The sequence below is a fragment of the Dama dama genome, chromosome 29, assembly GCF_033118175.1.
Source record: "Dama dama isolate Ldn47 chromosome 29, ASM3311817v1, whole genome shotgun sequence".
In the NCBI taxonomy this organism is placed as follows: Eukaryota; Metazoa; Chordata; class Mammalia; order Artiodactyla; family Cervidae; genus Dama; species Dama dama.
This window is the reverse complement of record NC_083709.1, coordinates 15,718,533-15,725,325: the sequence shown is the minus strand read 5'-3', so window position 1 is coordinate 15,725,325 and position 6,793 is coordinate 15,718,533. Positions and strand designations below refer to the sequence as shown.

At 40.1% G+C, this 6,793-nt stretch overlaps 1 non-coding gene across 1 annotated transcript; it reads right to left on the bottom strand.

Moving 5' to 3' along the window:
- Window positions 1-4,929: 4,929 nt before the first annotated feature.
- LOC133049002 (small nucleolar RNA SNORA70) lies at window positions 4,930-5,064 on the bottom strand. The gene has a single exon (XR_009691169.1). It is a non-coding gene; the product is annotated as a small nucleolar RNA SNORA70 (small nucleolar RNA).
- Window positions 5,065-6,793: the final 1,729 nt, after the last annotated feature.

Below are 6,793 nucleotides of genomic sequence, written 5' to 3'. Positions count from 1 at the left end.
TGCAAAACTTTCTATTAGCCAGTGAAAGTGAAAGTTGCTCAGTCGTGTCCCCAAGTCTTTGCAACACTATAGACTATACAGTCCACAGAATTTTCCAGGCCAGAATACTGGGGTGGGTAGCCTTTCCTTTCTCCAGGGGATCTTCCCAACCCAGGGATCGAACCCAGGTCTCCTGCATTGCAGGCAGATTCTTTAGCAGCTGAGCCACAAGAGGTAACCAGGAATAAGGATCATTTCTCAATAAGTTAAGATGAAACAGAGGTTGCCATCAGAAATTTGGGGTTCACATCAGAAATTGTATGTTGGCAGTCCAGGTGCCAGAAACAATTTAGGAAAGTGTTGACCAGCATGGTGTCAATTGAATTCAAATAAAATTCACGGCTTCCAATTTAGCCTCTTTCTAAACCTGGTGGTAACAGACAGCCCTGAGTACCAAGGTTGACATCAGGGACGGGGTTTTTCCAGGGAACCCCTACCCCTGTCTTGTCTGTACACTGGCAATTGCTATCCATTATCACACTTGGGATATTGTTGATGGACATATAGTCTTACTTATACTGGATCACTAGGCCGTTGCCCCTTAATCAACCAATTACCTGATGTAGGTGATTGAATAAATTAACAATAAAAAAATAAGTCTTTGTAGTTTAGCACCAAGAAGGGATGACATGCATAAAAGAAGTCATAAAAAGTTGTAAAAGGGGGCTGCCCTGGTGGCTCAGCGGTAAAACATCTGCCTGCCAGTGCAGGAGACACAGGTTTGAGCCCTGGTCCGGGAACTTCCCACATGCAGAGGAGCATCTAAACTGGTGCGCCACAACTATTGAACCTATGCTCTAGAGCCCAGGGGGCCACAACTACTAAAGCCCATGGGCCTAGAAGCCGTGCTCCACAACAAGAGAAGCCACTTCAATGAGAAGCCAGTGCACCACAACTAGAGAGTTGCCCCATCTCACTTCTACTAGAGAAAAGCCCATGCAGCAGCGAAGACCCAGTGCAGCCAAAAATAAATAGACAAAGTAAATAAATAAAATTATAAAAATAAAAGTTTTAAGAAGGGAAAGAATAAACATAAAAATATCCACTCAGTAGTAACACATGTAAACTAGGATTCTGATCTTCAGGGTAAAATGTTCTGCCCCACTTCACAAGCACACTCATGACCATCATACCTACATCCACACTGAACTGTGAAAAGCCTCTGTGTTACAGTTCTAGCAGTTTCTTCAGCTGTTGTTTTGATTGAACAGTTCACTCTACTCTATAGACACCCTCTTCATTCACTTGTAAATGAAGATGAATGCTTACGAGAAAATAAGGCTGATCTGAAGGACTTCACAGAAATAATCTGTGTGAGGCACGCAACCCGCACATTAGCGAGTGAATGGCTGGATTGGGAGGACTGGAGGACAGGGCTGCCCGGCTGCGTTGCACTGAGTCATAGCTTTGAAACAAGGCCTTGAGTCAGAGCTATCAGGCTGGGGCTTCTGTTTTCCTGGCTCTGATAAGCCCGTCTCTTTTTGTCCAGGGGTTGAGCCTGCGATTTAACATTGCAATGACAGCGATAGTTATCCCCAAAAACATCCTTCTCGGCTCATTTCTAATACAGATCACTTATTCTTTGTGAAAGATGAGTGAGTCATGCAAGGAGCAGACTGCCCATTAGTGGCACATTGTTAATTTGTTCTTTAATTAGTTTAGTGACATATAATTATTTAGGGTCAAATAATAATTAAATTTTTGTACACTCCTTTTTTTCCCCTGGTAAATTACCACTGGACCACCCTCCATGATAAAGGATCTCTAAATAACACACAGGATGCTGGCTGAAGAACCCAAGGAAGTGTGTGATCTTTCCCTACAAAAGTCCCTTTTAAAAAAAAAAAATCTTTTTTATGAAAAGAAGCATTTTATCATCTTTGTTTAGAATTCTCCTTTTAAGAATAAATCATCTAATAAAAATATAAACTTTACACTTCTAAGTAAATGAGTTTTCTGAAACTTAAATTGCATCAACTTTTCATTTTTACTATACTTTACAAATATTATTTACACTTATGAACATTAAAATGGGCTTTTCTCTAGAGAACTCTACCGAGAAAATACATAAATATTACATAAAAGTAAAGTTGGCTTCTTCAATCACCTGAAGTTAAATTAATCATCCATATTAAATTATCCATTTCTTTTTTTTCCCAGAAGCAAGCAATTGATTGTTACTTAAGAAGATTCAGCTAAAATCTCCTTAAAAATTGAAATTTAGAAATTTATTTTCTCATTTTGACTTAGGGGCTACAGAAACCGTGTTTATAATAACATGAACATTTTTCAATTATATTAAAACAAAATATGATTTAGGAAATGAATTTTAGGAAAGCAAGATTAACTCATGCTCATAAGAGATGAGAAAGTCTGGCATTGGATTAAAAAGCAATATTAACAAAGCTTTCAATTTTTCAACGGTAAGCTATATTCTCCATCCAGTTAATAATTCTGAGTTGATAAAGTCTTGTTGCATACTACAAACTTCTAAAAAGAAAATATCTCACCCAAGAATCTAAGTTGATTATATTAACATTTGCAGAAGAATTTCAGCAGGCGCTTTGCTAATGTTGACCCTTAGCTAGCTAAGGCTCATAACTGTTGTCAGTTATTGGAGAAGAAAGGTCTTGCGAAGAAACTTCAAAAAATGATACAATGCAGCCCAAAGTAATCATTAAAATAAGCCTCACAAATATCTTTACCAACAAAGTATTTTGCGAGGTTTCTTTTTTTTTTTTAATGTAGACATGTTTGCACAGAATTGGCATGAATTAAAGACTTTTCCATATGTTTACACACAATGGACATGAACACCAGGGCCAGATTAAACCAGTGAAAACAGATTTTGCTCAGGAACTTATATCAGGAACAGGTCGGCACACCTATAGTGTTCACAAAATGACAGATTTTGAATAACCAATGCAGACTCCATGCTTTTGCTCAAGAATTCTGTCTGTAGATCAAGGCTTTGGTTTTGCTCCCAGCTCTGCTACTTGTTTGCAAGTCAACTGAACTTTAACACTCATCTATCAATCAAACACTGATCATATGCATACGATGTGCCAGGAATTGTGTTACACTCACGGGACCTAAGGAAATAACATAAATCCTTATAAAGTGCAAACTCCTTTTGTTCAGAGGAGGGAGAAGTCATGATCAGGGAAGGAGATACAAGTAAAACAACACTGACCATACAGTATAATCAATGCCATGATAAGTGCATATATAAGTGATTTTAATTATATTTTTAAAAGACCAGGGAAAATTAACCAAGTAACACTAAGGTGAGTTTCTAAAGTTCATAAGGAATAGATACGAGGATACCTGGGGATTGAGACTAAGCGTAGTAAATAGAGGAAGTGATCATATATATAAGTGTGTGTGTGTGTGTGTGTGTGAAATTGAAAGAGTTAGTCACTCAGTCATGTCCAGCTCTTTGATACCCCATGGAGTACAGCCTGACAGGCTCCTCTGTCCATGGAGTTCTTCAGGCAAGGATACCAGAGTGGGTAGCCATTACTTTTTCCAGGAGATCTACCTGACACAGGGGTTGAACCCAGATTTCCTACATTTGCAAGCACATTCTTTACCATCTGAGAAACCAGGGAGGAGATATATATATATATCTTATTATTTCTATCTAACTTCTCTATTATTAACACTGAAGGAGAAAAGCAGAGAAAATCAAAATGAGAAGGAAAGGCAAAAAAAAAATGCATGCCACATCAGTAGTCCTGCCAAAAATAAATGATCTAAATTCTTAAAGCTCTTTGTGTTGTTTCGGGGAAGATTATGTTCAAAGACTGAGACTGTCTTTGACAACATTTAACACGGGTTCACTGTGGGAATTATAATAATTTCACAAGCCAGTCGCATACAAGATAATGTCTCTTAATGAGCCAATAAGGATATAACAGTCCAAACCAATGATAGATTAATTACACTATTCAGTTCATTTCAGTTCAGTCGCTCAGTCGTGTCCGACTCTTTGCGACCCCATGAATTGCAGCACACCAGGCCTCCCTGTCCATCAATAACTCCCAGAGTCCACTCAAACTCATGCCCATCAAGTTGGTGATGCCATCCAGCCATCTCACCCTCTGTCATCCCCTTCTCCTCCCGCCCCCAACCCCTCCCAGCATCAGGGTCTTTTCCAATGAGTCAACTCTTCGCATGAAGTGGCCAAAGTATTGGAGTTTCAGCTTCAGCATCAGTCCTTCCAATGAACACCCAGGACTAATCTCCTTTAGGATGAACTGGTTGGATCTCCTAGCAGTCCAAGCGACTCTCAAGAGTCTTCTCCAACACCATAGTTCAAAAGCATCAATTTTTCAGCACTCAGCCTTCCTCACAGTCCAACTCTCACATCCATACATGACCAATGGAAAAACCATAGCCTTGACCAGACAGACCTTCCCCTTATTCCAGGCAAGTAGAGATGAAAAGTAGAAAGTTCATGTTTTTTTTTTTTGACAGAAAATAGCATTTATTGGTGAGCGTGATTAAGGAGGGAACAGAGCTGATCCTCATGAGTGCAGGGCCCACCATTTGTCCAGGGGACCACAATTAGGGATGTATTTGACCCCACAGCCATCCGGGATGAGTCGCTTTTCTGCCACCATGTTCTCAAATTCATCCGCATTGAACTTGGTAAATCCCCACTTCTTGGAGATGTGGATCTTCTGACGGCCAGGGAACTTGAACTTGGCCCGGCGGAGGGCTTCAATCACATGCTCCTTGTTCTGCAGCTTGGTGCAGATGGACATTATGACCTGGCCAATGTGGACCCTGGCCACTGTGCCCTGGGGCTTTCCAAAGGCACCGCGCATACCTGTCTGGAGTCTAGATTGAGAAACAGCAGGCCAGTCATGAATGCCCACTAGGAAGAGCTGTCTCCAAGGTCCCTTAGGGCTACCTGTACAGGCAACAGGTTGCATACAGTACCAAGGAGGCTGCTGTTTGGAGCCATTGCACACTGGGCCCCCATGGGGAAAAGAGCACAGTCGGCTTAATTGGCTGCAAAAGAAAGTTCATGTTTAATTGAGGTGTAACTTTGTATCAACTTGGAGAGATGGCTTAGGCAGTCCAGAGCTGATGTCCAGCTGCCCTTACAAAAGCCAAAACCCTTTCTGCTAGCAAACCAAGGTACCAGTGTTGGGGGCAAGATAATGTCCTCTGAGAGGCCACTGTTAAGTGTTCACCACTGCAGAACAAAGATTTGCCTTGCCCAGGCAGCAGCTGATGTTCCTAGGTCTTTAGCAATTTTTCTTATAAAATAAATGCAAATGATTCACCCAGAACATCATGAACTCATCCCCACCCAGACCGCTAACTGCATCTTATACCTCTCTCCCCTGTGGCTTAATTTCAGTCGCACTAACCTTGATGTCTCTCAGACAGGACAAGTTTGCTCCTGCCACAAGGCCTTTGCCTCAGCAGATTTTCTGTCTGAGACCCTTTCTCTAAACCTCAGAGGACTGGTTCTTCTTTGTCACTCTGGTTCAGTTTAAGTCACCTCCTTAAAGAGGACTTCACTGGCCATGCAATCAAATGGTACCACTAGATCACCCTTTTCTTTTTTCTGTATTTTTTATTAACCATTTTAAAAATTATAGTTAATTTACAATGCTGTGTTAGTGTCAGGTATATAGCAAAGTGATTCAGTTACAGTATATATACATATGTGTGTATATATACACATATATTCTTTCTCAGATTCTTTTCTAGTATAGGTTGTTACAATATCTCAAATATATTTTTCTGTGTTACACAGTAGATCCTTTTCATTTATTTTATATATAGTAGTGTGTATCTGCTAATCCCAGGCTCCCAATTTATCCCTCCCCACCCATTTCCCTTTCAGTAACCATAAGTTTGTTTTTTATGTAAGTGAGTCGATTTGTAAACAAGTTCATTTGCATCATTTTTTTTAAACCTTCACCTGTAAGTGAAGCTCCAATACTTTGGCTATCTGATGCAAAGAGCTGCTTCATTAGAAAAGACTCTGAGGCTGGGAAAGATTTTGTGCAGGAGGAGAAGGGGGCAGCAGAGGATGAGATGGTTGGATGGTATGGACTCATTGCTCAAACTCAATGAACTAGAGTTTGAGCAAACTCCAGGAGGTAGTGAAGGACAGGGAAGCCTGGCAAGCTACAGTCCATGAATCTCTTTGGGGTTGCAAAGAGTAGGACACAACTTAGTGACTGAACAACAACAGTAAGTGACATTATGATATTTGTCTTTGACTTTCTTCACAAGAATATTGTTTGACAAAGAAAAGGTTTTCTAAAGGTTTGTTTGAGGCTTATTTATTTAGGAAAAGCCAAAACATTTTAAAGACTTCCTCAATATTTTGAAGATATTTTGTGATAAGTGAACATCATAGTAGTTTTCCCAAAAACAAGTACATAGTTTTGTTTTTGGTATAAAGGTAGTGAGAAATAAATATGGTAGACATAGAAGATGTTGAAGAATTATAGAGATGCCACAAAATAATGAGAAAAGTCTCTGAAGTACCAGGACAATGAGATGAATAACCAGCCTTTGAAAAGCTTCATTGTTTCTTAAAATAAATCTTACCCTCTCATTCCCCTCCGGTGTCCTTGAGTCTGTTCTCTACATCTGCCTCTCCACCTCTTCCCAGTAACATTCACATATATACACTAAAACATGTAAAACAGATAACTAGTGGGAAGCTGTTGTATAGCACAGGGAGCTCAACTCTGTGCTCTGTGACAAGCTAGAGGGGTGG